The sequence below is a fragment of the Equus przewalskii genome, chromosome 2, assembly GCF_037783145.1.
Source record: "Equus przewalskii isolate Varuska chromosome 2, EquPr2, whole genome shotgun sequence".
Taxonomy (NCBI): Eukaryota; Metazoa; Chordata; class Mammalia; order Perissodactyla; family Equidae; genus Equus; species Equus przewalskii.
Genome location: NC_091832.1, coordinates 101798321 through 101815920, shown reverse-complemented (window position 1 = coordinate 101815920; position 17600 = coordinate 101798321).

Here is a 17600-nt window from a genome sequence, read left to right as displayed (position 1 = left end):
TAGGCACTAGAGAAAACATTTACTTCATCCAGTGTCAGATTGCAATAATGCTCAACATTTCCAGACACTGTGGGGATCGAGGTTAAACACACCCTTTCAAAGTGGAACCTTAGCTAAAACATGCAGCCTGTTTGGCACATAGCTCTCCCTGATGAAGCCTCAGGCGGCTATCCTCCACCCTCACACTCCCATGCTGGGAGAAAATTTTTTTAAAAATTGTCAATTTTCTCATTCTTATCAACTTTCCAAACCATTTTTAGAAGCTGGGGGGTGTAAAAAAGGTATGCAAATATTGCTCCAGTTTAAGAACTTAATCTCTAAAACTGTGACAAAGTTATCAGAGACTTATAGTGAATAACCACTTATGCGGAGGGCCGTCTTCCATATTCCAAGACAACTCTAAGGAACGAGCGTTGATTTTTTTTTTAAGGGAGACAGGAAGTAATTATGTGGTTGTGAAAAAAATCCATACTCTTATAGAAAAATCTCCTGAATCATCAAAGTCTCCTATTTGTTAAATAGTTTGACAATATTAGAAAATAAATTTGAACTATGAAAGTGATTTTTAAATGCAATGGTCTTCACACTGGTCTATAAATGACATGTGAAGATTACCACCATAATCTCACCAACAAAATTAGAATGAATTTAACAGACAACAGATGAAAGTAAGAATATCTCTGCATTAGATAAAAGACCAATTATCTCAATACAGACTATTAAAAGACAGGGCTTAAAACAGAGTAAGACCAATTGGTAATCAAGAAATATCTCCATTCCCAGTTGTTTAAAATGTATTGATAGAACACCGCATATCTCTTAGGTGGTAGAGAAAACAAGATGGATAACATATTAATTACATGGTCTTTGCCTTCTTTTTTACTCCCTTACCCCATAACCACTTCAAGAATTTATAATCTTATATAGGAGAGACTTAGATACATAAGCAGGCACATTTAATACAATACAGTGTTTTATATTAAAGATATGCATAGGGTTCTTATACTTTAGGAATTAGGAAAGTCTTCCAGGAGATGTCATTTGACCTAAATCATAAAGCCTAGAAGCGAACCAAGGGATGGAAGACCAGTTGGGCTAGTTGGGCTGGGGAGACTGTAATTCATAAAATTAATGCCCCTGAGGATCAGTTAGACTGCATGGTAAGTAATCATTTAAAACTCTGGTATAACGTTAAGCTAGTATCCTGAACATTGATAACACAAGAGACCTAGAAGCAATATTCCATTTTCAATGGCTGGCAGTGAGTGTTGAGGAGAGGGAAGAAGGTGGATGACTTCCCTCCCTTAAGTTATCATTTCATACAAAGTACACTTTATAAATAAAAGTAAATATCAAGTCATGGAATACTGCTCTTCAAACCAGTAAACTATGAGTTTTATGTATTCCCCTAGAGATCCCTTTAATCTCAAATCTCAGACAGTTCAACCTTCAAACTCTCATAGCTTAAAAACTTTCAATCACATTGGTTTGATTGGCTAATAATTAATGGTAGACTCTTGGCACAAAACTGTTGTTTTCTTGGCTTTTAATATCACATCTACATATGTACATAAAACGAAGGACTGCAGCATTTATTACATTATTTTTACAGATGCAGTTGATAGAAAAACACAACAACAAATTTAATCGGGGATGAGTACAGTAAAATTATCTTAATTTTGAATCACATGAGCAGTTGGAGAAAGATATTTTATGGAAAATTACCTCTCTTGATTCTGAAAAGTACACGTACAAAATAGTGCAATTCTCCACTGAGTCTTTATGTATCAACCTACTGCTCTTTAGCATCTTTTATTATTCCTTTCTCCTCATATCTTAGCAATTTATCCTACATGTGTGTTTATTTACTCTAGAGCCTATTAAATTACAAAATATATTTCTCAGTGATCTCCTGCAAATTAACAAATAGCTGGATGAGTTATAGAGTAAATACAGCCTCACACTAGAAGGTGCAAAGCTTTGTGAGAAACTTCAGAGAAAATGTTTTTCACACCAAAAGATTATAGAGAATCTCTCACATGCAAACAGACTAAGACAAAAACACAAGAGTATTCATACCTGTAAAAATAAAAATGTATTAGACTTGAGGACCTTAATCTTGAGGGATTTTTACTTTGGTAAAGAAAACATGACATATTTTGCAGTTTTAAAGAGTAAATTTTATATGATAAATTCATTAAAAATGTCATAGAACTTACTCATTCCAATGAAGTCATTCTTTGAAGATTCATTAATCTTTCCAGTCACATGGATCCATTTTATAAGGCTTTTCAAAATTTAAATACCATTTCTCAGTTACAAAATAGAACTTTATTGAAAAAAGTCAAACCCTTCTAAAAGGTGAGAAATTTGTCCCTACATAAAACAAGTGGAACACTCACAAATAGTATGTAACTATAAAAGTCATACATATGTCAAAACATGAATGTATTAATTTTAAAAACCTTAAGATGACTTGAGGAACATTTTAAAATATTAGGAGAAGCTGGATTAAAAGAGTAATATTTTATATTTATACATCCTTTCTCTATTATTTTCATCTTATTTCCCAAACCAAGCTTTAAATGCCTCATGTTAGAACTATTGACCTCAGGGACCACCATGATCTCCATCATACACAGCACTAGGAAAACATTGGAAGTGTATGATGTTTATTGGGAGTGTAGCTAATATGTCACTGTTGGTTGCCCTACATGGGACACTGTATAAAACATTTAAATTAAATATACCTTCCTTTAAAACTTATTTTTCATGTATTTTGACATATTAGGAATCATATAATTCAGAAATAGCTCAAGTAAAGAAAGTAAAGAGATTGAACACAACCTCAATTGGCGTTGTTTTGGGGACCATAACATCTATTTTTAGTTTGACTCAACCTTTTGTTATTCAGACTGTTGTTTTGACCTTGAGTAGAGATAGTCTACAAGGTTCCTTCTGAATAAAGACTCTTCCTGGAAATTAAGATCTTCACTCTGAAACCAGCAGGGATATTTTCTGATGCCTCATGTTGTAGAGAAGTTGTGCAGCTATATTTTTACTAGAATTGCAAATCAAACTAAAAAAAGTTTAAAAGCTGTTTACAGATATGCTTGCTATAGTAACTTTACAATACTAATTAGTTTATAATGACTGCAATCATATTTGCAGTTGATGGTAGAGATTCACTTTTCTTAGGTGAAAAGAAACAATAAAGAAAGCACAGACCCTCCCTTTTTAAGCAACACACCCTTACAAGCATTATCAAATGAAACCTCAAGTTCCCTCAAAGTCCACATCCAAGAAGGAAAATGGATAAAGACAAATTCCAAGACCCTTATATTTCAACTTTTGTGTCTGGTACTCAAAGAAAACTGAAATCTTTTTATTTAAAATTGCAATGACCTTCCTGAAGAAGATTTTAAGCCCAGCATGGTAATTATAGATTGGCATGTTGACAAATCAGTGTTTTTGGCTGAGAACAAATTAGAACATATGGATGGAGGCAGATATTCCTAACACCCCAATTTGTTCCACATTTTTTTAGCTTAGAAGTCCAGAGACCTAGCTACAAGTTCAACTGCTAACACTTAACTGCCTTGTGACTGTCTCAGTCTTTTAATTTAGCTATGCCCCAATTCCCTCATCTTTGTAAGCAATGGGTTTTGAAGAATAATATCTGTACATCAGAGGACTGTGTAATCAGATGGGTTTTCACCTGTGAATGACTGCTGAGAGGAGCCAGGACGGTTTTCACATCTGAGAACGGTGACACTGAGAGATTATAGAGCTTGCTGCAATAACTCCGGCAGGCAGCTCAGAGGCGGAGGAGGCAGAGCATGTGAAGTGGGTCACAGAGGCACAAGGCAGGCAGACCCAGTGGGACAGGCAGAGCAGTGAGAACATCTGGAGGAACGGGCCTGTGGGAGTTAGAAAAAACACAACCTGAACTGTGTTCCCCTTGCCTCTGCCAAGGGTCTGGTGAGTCTCAGCTATCATCTATAATCAGGACCACTGAGAGGAGGAATTACAGAATAAAGATAAAGAAGTGAAGCACGATGATAGAAGGGAGGCCCGAAGGAAGGGAGCAAAGTGAGGTGAAAAAGGAAAGAGATCACATCTGTAAGTCTATCTACTTAGTCATTTGCAAGACTACAGGATGGAACAAAAGACTGAAGAGTGAAAGTAAGAAAGTCTATGAGACTGCTGGAAGGGAAGGAAGACCAGGAAGATAATCTTTAGGAAGCTGCACTTCAAAGGGAATAAAGGCAGCTGTTTAGCAAGGCCTACGTGATGGAAGCCATTTATAGCACATGAATTCAAAGACAATACAAGATTAATAGCAGCTGATACATACATGAGCTCTTAACATTTTGCCAAGTACTGATAATTTGTTATAATTCAACCACGAGAAAGAGAGATGTTAGATGAGAACTTCAAATTGAAAAAGAAGTTAGCTTAATTATAAAATTGGGGTAAAGTATTTAAGCCATATTGTGAACATTATAATGAGCTTATTAATCAGATCTCAGATAAGGAGTTTATTTTCTTTAGGAATAAACAGTGAAGATGGAGAAATTGCAATTTGATTAAAGAGATTGTACTATGGAAACTGTCTGAATGAAAGTATAGGCAAGATTGAGATTTTTAATGGAAGAGAGAAAGACAAACCATGGTAAGAGGCTGACAGATTAAATTCACTAATATTGTCTAGAACAGTGCATGCTTCATATAGAAATACCATATATTTTTGTTGACTCGTCTTATCAAGATATAAAATTCAATATTTTATTTCACATAATTTGATATAGCTCCCATTCTGTCTCACTTCTGGAATTACAAGCAGACATGGTCCAGTTCTCTACAGAGAGCCAGGGGTCTAAAATAGATGTGCAGTGGTAGTAGGCAGGCACCAGAAGGCAGAGATTGAGTTGCTCATCCTGAAAAGCACAGAAAAAAAATGCAGTATTCATAAGGCAGCTGGCATACAAAGGCCAGGATCAAAGAGTGCCCTGACTGCAAGAAGATGGGTACCAGTATCTGGATATTGTACCAATAAGTAGTAGATCCCCAGGCTATGTAGTCAAGAATAAGAAAAAGGAATGATATTAGCTAGGCAAGGCCCCAGTCCTGTAAAAACACATATCAAGACAAAGATTTGAATACAAGAGAATGTTTGGTTAGCTAGAACTACTTTGACCCCCCTCCTTTTGAGGCCAGAATTCTAGGTAGCAAAGAAATATGAGAATTTGTTAAAACATATATTGCTGATGTCACTAGGCCAGACATCTAGATGCTTTTGTACACAATATGATGCAAATGAGTTTGCACTATGGGAAGTATCCATATGCTTATAACCCAAAACAATCCAAGGAAGGATTCCTCTGGGAATTTAGTGGGAACAATTTCACAGCAGCAGAGGCTATGAGATATGGATGACTGTGGAAGAAACATATGAAAGAAGGACCGGGGAGGAAAACTAAAGGACCCTGATCAGTGCCAGCAGTGCCTTGAGATGAAAGCAGCTTGTCAACAGAGTTCACATCTAGGTGGCAAATGGCCAGTTAAATACAGTTGAGTTACAAAGGGGCACTATTGCAGGTGACTCCAAATGACAGTGACTTTTCATTTTGAAGGGTTTAGGGGTCAGTACCATGCTAACTTTAAGCTACTACAGTAGACATGGGGAAAAATATTCTGTACCTTGGTGACTTTACCATCCAGTACCTCCACACACAGTGGCCTCTTCTCTCAGACAACTGAAGTTTGAATCTAATATGAAACCCGCCAAGCTCCAGCAGAAGCTGGAGATAACGGTAGAACAAAGAGAAGGAGCAGGGCAATGGGACAAAGGAGGAGCCTAAAAGCAGACACTATGGTATTGATATATTTAAAGTCTTAGGTCAAATGTTGGATTCATGGTTTTAAAGGTTTTATGCTTCATATCTTATACATTGCATGCACTTTTTTGCTTCTTTAAAATATTAAATAATAAATTTGAAAATAGAGAATAGAAACGAGTTGGAAAGTGAATATGTGGACTTGGAGTTAATGAAAGATAAAAGCAAAGGAAATAATTAAGTATAAACATAATCCTGTTTTTCCCAAGACTGCCCATTTCCCCTATTGTCTCTGTGTAATTATTAAAGTAATAGTGCCTACTTTCACACTCAAAAGTGTCCCATTTTGAACACCTGTCCCCCAAGATTCCTGACCCCTGGGAACTGTGACTATGATGGATTTCACTCTCCTGATTAGGTTATGTTATATGGCATAGTTGGCTTTATGAAAGAGAGACTAACTGGGATGGACCCAACTTAATCAAGGGAGCTCTTCAAAGGAACTGGGCTCTTCCTGAGGAAAGAGATTTGCAGTTTGACAGGAATATATACAAGATACAAGAGATATTTTCCATTCCTTGTAAGATGGAGCAATGTGACACAGAAAGCAGTCGGACTCTAGTTGTTGAGAGCAGCACCTGGCTGACAGCCAATAAGGAAATTGGGACCTCAGTCCTACACCCACGAGGCACTGAATTCTGCCACAACTATGTTACCTTGGATGAGAACCCTGACATCCAGATGAGATTACAGCACTAGCCAACTTGATTTCAGCCTTGTAAGACCTGGAGTACACTATACCCAGACTTCTGACCTACAAAACTATGAGCTAATGAAGCAGCTATGTCTGCGGTAATTTCTTACACAGTAATTTAACACTCATGCAGTTACCCCAGAAATACTTGAATATTCTAACTTTAGCTTCAAGCTGTATGGTATGAAAAAAATTAGCAAAAAATTTTAAGTTAAAAAAGCACAGATTTCAAAATTATGATCAAATAAGTTGCTAAGCTATATTAATGATTCTGGCAAAGTAAAAGGTCATACCAGGAGCAAGCGTCTTTCTGAGACCTGCAAACTCTTAGACCAAAGCTGGTAATAAACAGTCACAAGGCTTTACTTGCAAAATTTGACATTTCAAGTTTGTGATTTGTGGTTTGTGTGTTTAGAAAGAAATATTTCCATTTGATCACAGAAAAATTCCAGGTTGGTCATACATTCAACTCATGATAACTTGAAAAAAAAAATGAAGTTACAGTATAGTGGCATAAGTACAGCATATTAGTAAAAGTTCACATTATAAAATATGGTTATATTTATATTCATGTTTATATTTCTAACTAGAAGTTCATTAGGAAACAAACCTGATAATACAGTCCTACTCTTTAAATACTTCTGTAGGTTTGCTCTTATAGTTGCATGAAGAAGACAGTCATTCAAAAGGAGAAATAGAATACAATGTGATAAGTACTGCAAAAGAAATGTAAACCAAGTAATAGAGGAACAAAGACAAAGAAGCAACAGCTGGATTTACACTCAGAACTTCAGGTATGTTAGAAAGAACAGGTGAATTTTGAGCTGCATCTTTAAGGATTATGTTTCAACTATTAATTGCTATAAAACAACCAGCCAAGATAGAATCCAAATTCTTTGTCATGGTTTGGTATACAAGATCATCGCAATTGTTTCTTAATCTATTTTCATTGCGTCTTTCTAGCGAGTTACTCTTTTCTCCTACCCTGCTTCATATATATTCTAAACGCACTGAAAATTTGACGTTCCTTAAATATGCTAACCTCTTCACAAATCCTTGCTTTTATGCATTTCTACATCTTCTATTGATATTTCCTATCTTTTCAGTTTTTCAAATTTCTTCTCCTCAGCGGCAGATACTATTTTTCAAAGACTGACGTAAAAATATCTCAAACCCCCAACGCTCCTCTAGAACGTCACAGCTTCTCCATCAAGAGTTAATGTCTATGTCTCTTCCTGAGCCTGAGTGGGACTTTTTGACTGCCTCAACCAAAAGTGTATGGCACAGGCGACAAAATGTGAATTCAAGCTAGGTCATAAAAATGCTATGTACCTCCACCTTGTTTAGTTCGAACCTTAGAACCCAACTACCATGCTATGAGGAAGGCCATGCAGCCTGTGGAGAAAGTCATTCGTAGAAGACCCACGGACCTTTCAGGCGACAGCGGGCATCAACTAGCCATACAGTGAGTGAGTCACCTTGAAAGTAGGTCCACTAGTCACTATTTGAGCTGCCCTAATTGAGCCCATATAATTTGTTTCTATGAAGTACTGCACAAAATACAGATTCATGAGTAAAATAAATGATTGTTTTAAGCTGTTAAGTTTGGGGGTTGTTTCATAGTAATAATAATTGGACTATCACCCTTAAAGATACAGCTCAAAATCCGCCTGTTCTTTATAACATTCCTAGAGTTTTAAGTGAATTCAGGTGTTTCTGCCTTTGTTTGCTCATCTTCCACTTAGTTTATATCTCCTCCACAGTACTTATCACATAGTATTTTATTCGTCCTCTTGAATAACTGTCTTCCTTTAGGTCTATGAAACTCTCAAAGGTAGGAACTGTTTCATGTCTATCTGGTGCCTGAGCTGGTGAAAGGAATGTATAAAATAGATACTTAGAAAGTGCTTGTTGATTTATTGAAATATAAGCTACATTAATAAAGAACTGAGAGAAAACACAGCAAAGATAATTTGATCGTCGTGTTGAAATGACCGTTGCTTCTGTTTGCTTAGAGGCTTTCCTTGCTGGTCCTCTCTTCTGTTTGTAACAGATTCCATTGCTTTAGACACACAAAACAAGGTAGTCCAATTATAAACCAGTGTCCCCAGCTGTGATCACAGGTCAGGAGACGGAAACGTGATCCAAGTTTAGTTGAGTTTATGAGACTCTTTTTCCTGGCTATTTGAAATGAGTGGAGACACCACCACTGAGGGCTATTAGAGACTAGTTACCTTAAGTCAGTTCTCTAGTTCATAGATCAGTAAAATTGTCCTGTAGAGGCCCAGATAGTAAATATTTTCAGCTTTACGGGAAACAGGGTCTCTGGCACTCCAATTCTGTCATTGTAGCATAAGAGCAGCAATAGACAATGCATAAACTAATGGGTGGGATTGTATTTCAATAAAACTTTATTTATGGACACTGAAAGTTGAATTTCATATAATTTTTATGTGCCACAAAATGAATATGAATAAACTGACTAAGTTTCTGTGCTACCTTGTGCAACTCAAAGTGAAAAAACAATTCTGGAGAAGAAATTTAAACGTAATTTGAACTTAAGGCTGCCTTTATTCTCACGCTAAGTAACTACAAGAAATGGTTTTTAGTCAATTTGGTTTTTGTGGTGCACTAAGGAAAACACTTGTACAATTCAGTCAGGTATTTGACTATTTTATCCCGTCATTCCACTATTTATGTACGGACCAGGAAGAAGCTATCCAGTTGCACATAAACACTAGCCACTAGCCAAAGGGCATAGGAATCAATCCTGTTAATACGTTGCCTCCGAAAACAAAAGTGCATATCCGTCCATCCACTCATCAATTTTCCGGGTAGGAGAGTGTTTCTTAACAATACCATTCAAGACAATAATATAAATACTTTTGCACATCTATGGTAATCATGAACTGGTTATAGTTATTAAAATTACTTTTAATATTTTAATTTTTTGAAAACCTTCAACTGGTAACTGCACACTGTCTAGATAACAAGTATCAGGAAGCTGTTTAGCACTGACAAATGTCTGTCCTGTTTGTTCTTCTCTGTGAGTCACATGTGCGTGATTTGATATTTCATTTAAACATTTTTTTCCTATCACTGACTTTAAGTCAAAACCGAATGACAAAATTCTATTAGAAACATGAGGCATACTTAAGTACACCCAATTCTTTTAGGTCAAACCTTTGCCTCTGCTAGAGTCTAGAATTTTTTTTTCCCATTTGTGGTATTTTTACACTCATGATATCTATTTTTATACTTTTACATAAATAGATTTTGTCTCCTGGAGGCTATGAATTATACCCTCTGCTTAAGTTTTCCCCAGGGTCTATGATTCACTTCATCCTTTTCTTCACAGCTATGGGATGGCTGACTCTAAGTCAACATTCAAATCCTTTAACTTTAATGACAAAATCTATCTGTGCCTGGGTACACATACACAGAGCTGTCATCAAGAGAAAATAAGATTGTAAGGCCCCCTTTAAGCTTCTCTGGAAGATCATTTAAATGGCTGTCATTTCTACTTTTTCAGCTTGTTCATCAAATTAGGAAAATATTCAAGTGAGAAAATTAAATCCTTATTTATCTTCATACTTTGAAAACTGCCATAGGCAGCATTAGATGACTTTACATTTTTCTTGAAAATATGCACACAGATATTTTCGTCTGAAATTTTCTGTAGTTGTTGAAAAAATTCAAAATTGGGCCATGTATATTTATTTAGACAAGTTATGATTGTATTCACATCCAATCGTGTTAGAGGGATTAATATAAAAATGGGCATAGCAGTGCTGAGCGTTGCCCGTATTATGAGCAACTCACACGTGAAAATCCCAAATAACAGTTTTCAAAATTCCTCTTACTTCTGTCATGCTAAGGTCACTCTGCTTCCACTCTTGCTGTATCTAGGGACTTTTGGAACACGATAATGTCATTTTCTTGTCCTGTCCTGAAAATTCTCTGACCAATAATTTAATTATTTTTCCCTTCTTTCTTCATCAAGGAAATACATAGTGTATACAGAAATTTGATGGGTTTCCCATTCTGTCCATCATCGTTCACAACTTAGGGTATGCTACTTTAGATGTATATACTCACAGCATAGAAAAGTCATATACATTAACTTGATTTTTGTGGTACATTAGTGAAAGCACTTGCACATTCGGTTAAGCATTTGACTATTTTATCCGGGGGTTCTACATGTACAGACCGGGGACAAGTTATCTGGTTGCATATATTCTATTTATGACTATGTCATATATAGACATTTATATGTTTATATAAAACCTATATCATGTGATGGATAAGTGAGTGGGCTCCAGAGTCAGATTGTTAAGGCTTAAATCCTAATTCCACCAATTCCTAAATGTGTGAAATTGAGAAAGTTACTTAATTGCTTTGTGCCTCAGTGTCCTCCTTAGCGAAAAGAGGTAATAATAGCACCTATCTTCCTGTATGAGGATTAGGTTATTTTACACAGGGGAAACACCTAGAACAGGATCTGGCACATGGTTTGCACTCAATAAATGTTTAGCTATTTTTGCTCACTTTAACTCCTTAATTTCTTCCCATAGGTTTTCCAATTCTCCCAGTCACCTTAAGAAAAGCTCATCATTCCATATTTGAGCTAAATATATACAAAGAAATGTCAGAAGAAATAAATGGTCCACATTTCCCTAGAAACAATTTAAGAAAACCTCAAAGAAACTGGGCCATCACCACTAAAAATCTCTCTGATATGCCTTTTTAGAAACTTTGCCCTACTATCCATCTATCTCTTTATCTTTCTACATCTCTTGAATTCAAAATAGCAACATTTTCAAATTTTGAATTCTTATTTCAAAAATAACTTATTTTTCTTATTTCTATTAAAACAGTCACTTTTTTAGAAAGCATTTTATTCATTATGGGTTTAGTTAGAGTTATGCAGATAGTCTTTGATCCTTGATAAAAAAAAGAAAATGTTTTAGCTTTCCACATGAAGGGCAACTCAGTTAAGAATCCTTTTTTTTTTTTTTTTTTTTGAGGAAGATTAGCCTTGAGCTAACTACTGCCAATCCTCCTCTTTTTGCTGAGAAAGGCTGGCCCTGAGCTAACATCCATGCCCATCTTCCTCTACTTTATATGTGGGACACCTACCACAGCATGGCATTTGCCAAGCAATGCCATGTCCGCACCTGGGATCCCAACCGGCGAACCCTGGGCCGCCAAGAAGCAGAACGTGGGCACTTAACTGCTGCACCACCAGGCCAGCCCCTAGAATCTCAGCACCAATGGTGCTGGACCTGACCCCCAGACCTCAGTAATTTTTACCAGCTTTTCTTTCTCTCTCTTGCTGACTCTAGTTTCAGCTGAGTTCACCATGTTCCACACTGAGCAAATCATCTGCACTGCACTTTCCCCGCACACCTGCCCCTCTTCCAGGTTTCACTCTAAACTCTGAGATGGCACAGCCTGAGTGAGGATCGTCTTTGAATCCTTCTTTCCCCTTATTTCTCATATCCAAAAGTCACAAAGCTCTATTGAATCTGCCCCCTAAATATCTATCTAATCCTTCTGTTTGGTTTCATCACCGCTGCCAAGATCCTAGACCAGGGCTCCCACAGGAACCTCCTGAATCTTCCCTAACTGACCTCCATATAACGAGGCTCTTTTCCCTCCAACTCACTCTTCATGATGTCAACAGAGTGAGCTTTCTAAATTGCTTCTTGTTACTCCACATATTACAAGCTTTCAAAGGCTTTCTATTACTCTTGGGATAACAGGCAAAACCTTTAACAAAACTGACTACACCAGCTGGGCCCTTTGCCTTTCTAGTCTCATGCATTCATGGTGCAGTCAATTTTTTTCTACTTCTCCCAATATATAGCAAACTGCCTATCCTCTGCTTCTGCTGGCAGCACTGTAGTTGTCCCTCTTTGCCATTGAATCATATTTTGACCTACCTTTCTCATGATCATCTTTCCTTTCTTAAGGAAAGGGGCAGATGCCCCTGCCCATGTTGGATAACTTTGAAGCACATTGTATTTCCTCTTTCAAATCACTTGTTACTCCTTCTGGTAATTTTTCGTTTAAAAAAACAACTGCTCCCTGATCTCACCACCACCCGCCTACCCATTGTAAGCTCATGAGGCTAGGACATATTTTAGAAGTAAACTCACAGTTTACTTCAGTCCCTTGTTTATGGAATAGTGTCTGACACAAGGACAAAGAACAATAAATATCTGTTGCACTGAGTGTACTTGTCAGCCTCTCCAGGCTCCATAGAAAGACAGTTTGCAACTGTAAGAAGTCAACCAGGAAAGTGTGAAGGAGATTCAGCAAGCAAATACAAAATCTCAACATATTTCTGGAAGAAAGCAAGCAAATAAAAGTGTGCCCTCTGATGAAATAAAGAGGAAACTGCATCCCAGAATATGCTGTGAGGGGCTGCATCTAAGATGAGAGTACATGCCCACTGGAACCCAGGAGAAGATCCCACCTCAGAGCCAGCTGCTATGACAGAGGGATAGAAAGGGTGGGAGTGGCTGAAGACACAAGGCACTGCTGGTTCAGTCCTGTTTCATTCTCAGAGCAGCAAGCAAAGCAGTGCTTATCCCCAGGCAAAAAAGCAAATATGTTTTCTATAAATTGTTTTTTAAACATGAGGGAGGGAAGCACTGGCTTTAGAATTGTCATTGTTACCATAGATTTACACGTGGGGCCCACAACCGGAAAGCTGTCATCCTATCCTCTCCCCCAAAAGAGAACCTGACGGTGGACTTATTTCACCCATGAAAACAGTTCCACACCCATTATTCCTCCTACTCCAGTGTCCTATCAGGAAATAGAGAGCAGAGAAATTCCAGAACCACCTGGAAAAGTCAATCTGGCTCTTCAACTTTCAATAGAAATGGACACTAGGATCTTCCAACATAAGGAGAGATGAAAGAGCAAGTCAAAAGTAGATAATGGGACTCAGGAGAATCAAAATAATTTGGGGACCAAAGAAAATATTTAAAAATTCCTTAATGGATCTCTTATAGAGATACAAGAAAAATTTGGATTTGTAAAGCAAGATCTGGAAGTTATGAAAAAGCAATAAAAGAGAACAAGAAAAATCTCTTGGAAATTAAAATATATAACCACTAAAATAATTCAATAAAAAATCTATGATGTAAAATGCAAAAAATGTCTCAAGATACATTTCAAAAGACAAGAAGATGAGAAATATGAGAATATATGATGTAAAGGACCAATCAAAAGGTTCAGTACCTGACTAACAACAAATCCATAAAAAGGAATTAGCGAGAAAGAAATTACAAAAATTCATATAAAAACATGCCATATAGGGCTGACTTCCTGAGTGTTAATTAATAAAATATCTAGACCTGGATACAGCCTTGTGTACTTTGAGAATGCTAAGGAAAAAGAAAAGATTCTACAAGTTTCCGGGGAAAGAAAACATACCACATACAAAGGAACAAAAATAAAACTAGAGTAAACAGGTCAAAATTTGCACAGTGTGACTCAAATGCAGGAAGAAAAAGAAGAGGCGCTTTGGATTCCTATTGATGAAGATTGGATGGAGGCCTTGGGAATATGAAAACTTATATACATGCACTTAAAGGTCAAACTGCTTTAAATGAGTCACTATGTGGGGAATATTCGGGACCTTTAGTTAGAAATACCCAGACAGGCTCTTTGTCTGTTCCCAAGTATTCTTTCTACTCACCATCTTCTTGCCAATATGTTATCTGGGGACTAGAATCACTGTGAGTCTCCCAGCAATAACCCTTTCCCATTGTGGAGCAACCTCGGCTGGGCTAGTCCGAGACAACATGAGAAACTGTACCATTACCCATCGACTTATGGCAACCCACTAGTTCAAGGATAGATTCAGGGATGAGCATGTAAAAATTTAGACACATAAAATTCAAAGAGAAATTCTCCAGAGGTTCCTTGTGAAAAGTAGCCTTGCTCTCAGGAGAGAGACAAGAAACACGTGGCCATTCTCTTTCTCCAGCCATTAGCCATGGGTTTGATGGGGCAATCTTATGTGATACAAAAATAAAAATATAGTTAACAGAGGTAAAATATAGAGAGGGTGGAATGTATAAAGGAAAAATTTTCTTCATCCTACACAGAAGAAGACTGAGGTTTGGATTGGAACGAATGGAATGAGATGTAGCACATTATTTAAAGTTGCAATGGTAAACAATAAGAAAACCCTAATCATTAGACTATCAAATTAGTACATGATGAGTCGTAAAGACAAGGAGTAATATTTTGCTAAATCTTAACTTTCATAGAGGCAATAAATACTGTAGGTAAATCTAGAAATAAACATAAAAGCATAATAATTAGAATTAGGGAAACATTCACAAGAAAAGAATTAAGAATTTCATCAGATATATTTTCCTATTCATTAGTTCTAATATACTGCTTAATGCTTCCATTTAAGTGTTTTCAATTGTTTCAATTACAATTTTCGTTTCAAAATTCCATTTTTGTTGATTGCCCAACTTTGTGATTCCATTCTTTATTTATTTAAATATTTCTTACATAGCTTATCTATGTTTTTTTTTAAAGATTTTATTTTTTCCCCTTTTTCTCCCCAAAGCCCCCTAGTACATAGTTGTATATTCTTCGTTGTGGGTCCTTCTAGTTGTGGCATGTGGGATGCCGCCTCAGCGTGGTTTGATGAGCAGTGCCATGTCCGCGCCCAGGATTCGAACCAACGAAACACTGGGCCGCCTGCAGCGGAGCGCACGAACTTAACCACTCGGCCACGGGGCCAGCCCCCATAGCTTATCTATATTTTGATTGTAGCACATCTAATATCTAAATCTGGGATATTCTATAACTCTATATTCTGGGAATCTAAATCTGTCACTAATTGTTTCTGCTGATGCATACATAGCAGCTTGTCTCGTCTGCTTGGCGATCTTCGTGACTTCTTCAAACTTAAAAATCTATAGGAATCCTGAAGGCCTAGAGTGGAGATGTTTTTCCTACTTCTCCTCATAGCCAGAGGGTGCCACAGACTTGGCATAATTTCAGTCGCCCTCTCAAGTGGACACGGGAGTCCTAGGCTCCGATCTCCTGCCCACAGCCGGCTCAGAGCATTTATCTGCATGGCAGTGCTTCTTCGAGCAGCTGCCTCCCGTCTCTCAGGGCATACTTTGCTGAGCTCTAGACCTGTACACTTTGGTTTGTTTGTGTTTGTTTGTCTGTTTTCAGAGGCGATGGTAGAGGATGGTCCTTGAGGAAAAACAAAAGTGTGGTCTATGAGGACTCCAGCTGTTCTACAGCAGGAGCGTGCTCCAGGACATCTAGTCCATCATATTGCCAGAAGCAGACAATTACTCAACTCAATCCTTCAATTATGTTCTGCATTTCACCTCCTAGAAGCACTATCCCTTGTCTATACCATATCATCCCGGATGGAGTCCCTCCCCTTCTCTCTCCTTAGCACCACCAAAAACAAGAGGCAATGATGGAATCTTACATCATAAGGTAGAACCTCTAACAATCTAAAATTTAATGTTATATAACCTCAGCTGCTGAGGAATTATGTGCCTCTCTCTTTAACTTGGACCACTTTCTTCTTATCTGGGCTTGCCACATGCACAAATAATGCTATTCTTTCTGTTGCAGATCAACTTAGCTTCTCTTTTTTCCAACTGTGTATAGAGGTCCACATCTTTCTGACAAAATATATATATATGTATATATTTTATGTACATATACATACATATATGTGTACATATATATGTATTTTTATACTAAGACTATTCTTCCCTAAGACAAATTTCTCCCACTCCTCTCTTTTTCCTTTCTGCTCCTCCTTTACTTCCAGATAATATGTGAGACACAGATGTGTTGCATATTTTATCAAGTGGCAAAAAACAACTGCTTAAAGTTTTAAAAATTGATCACTCAGGAAACTAGTTAAAGGTTATCCTTAAGAGGTCTTTCATCTTTAAATGGCTATTATTTATGAAATGGAAACTGCCCTTAGGTTAAGAAGTAAATCATTTCATATTTTGTCATTCAGAAGAAAATTAATTCTCTTGCAGATTTTGCATTTCTTTATTTATAAGTGTATTCACCACACAACAGGTGATGAAGGAACCCACAGAACCCAGGGAATCTGAAGAACATATTCCAGTGCCATCTGGGAAGTCAAAGAGATAATTAAGATATCGCCTGTGGTGGGAGAAAGGCACAGATTCCATACCAAAGGTGCAAACATTTACCAAGTGAAAGTTTTGAGCTTACATCAAGTGACTTTCTTCTTCAAGCACTAAAATTTTGGGCATGGCCTTCTCCTAAATAATCCACTCCTTTCCAAGAATGATCAAATTACTTTACAAAGATTAAATAAAAAGTCTTGGCACTCAAACTTCAGAGTTGTTTCCATTACAATACTACAATATTTCTTCATATCACAAGTTAATATTCAAATGAATGTTAATGGATGACAATAAACTTTTTAAAAAGTGAACAGATAGACCATTAAGCTGAATTACTATAAGAAAGAAGGATAATAGAGAACATGGGAGAATTTGTATAATTGTAAAAGACTGTTGTGTGAATAACATGTATGTATTCTACCCCTAAACATCTTTTTTTCCAGACCACCCACTGTATTATTTTTGCTAAAAGTATACCATAAATTTATTGATTGTCTCTAAAATTGTGTTACAAAGTGTCACAATTTTTAAGATATGTGTTATATAGTGAAGGTAGGAAGGTATTGATGAGATTCAGCAGCACTAAGACAAATGATTTCATTTCAGAGGGAATTAGAGTGGAGAGATCAATCACTAGAGAGTTAAAGCGTTATGTCTATACATAACCTCCAGAATAAGTCATAGTATGTGCCTTCATTCCTTTTTTGTGTACAATAGTTTGAGGTTGCAAAGCACTTCCACAAAAATTGCTTCATCAAATAAATATAAGTTAGTGATTTTTGTTTTCTTTCACTCCTTGTATGACAGTCATGAGTTTTGTGAGTTTTA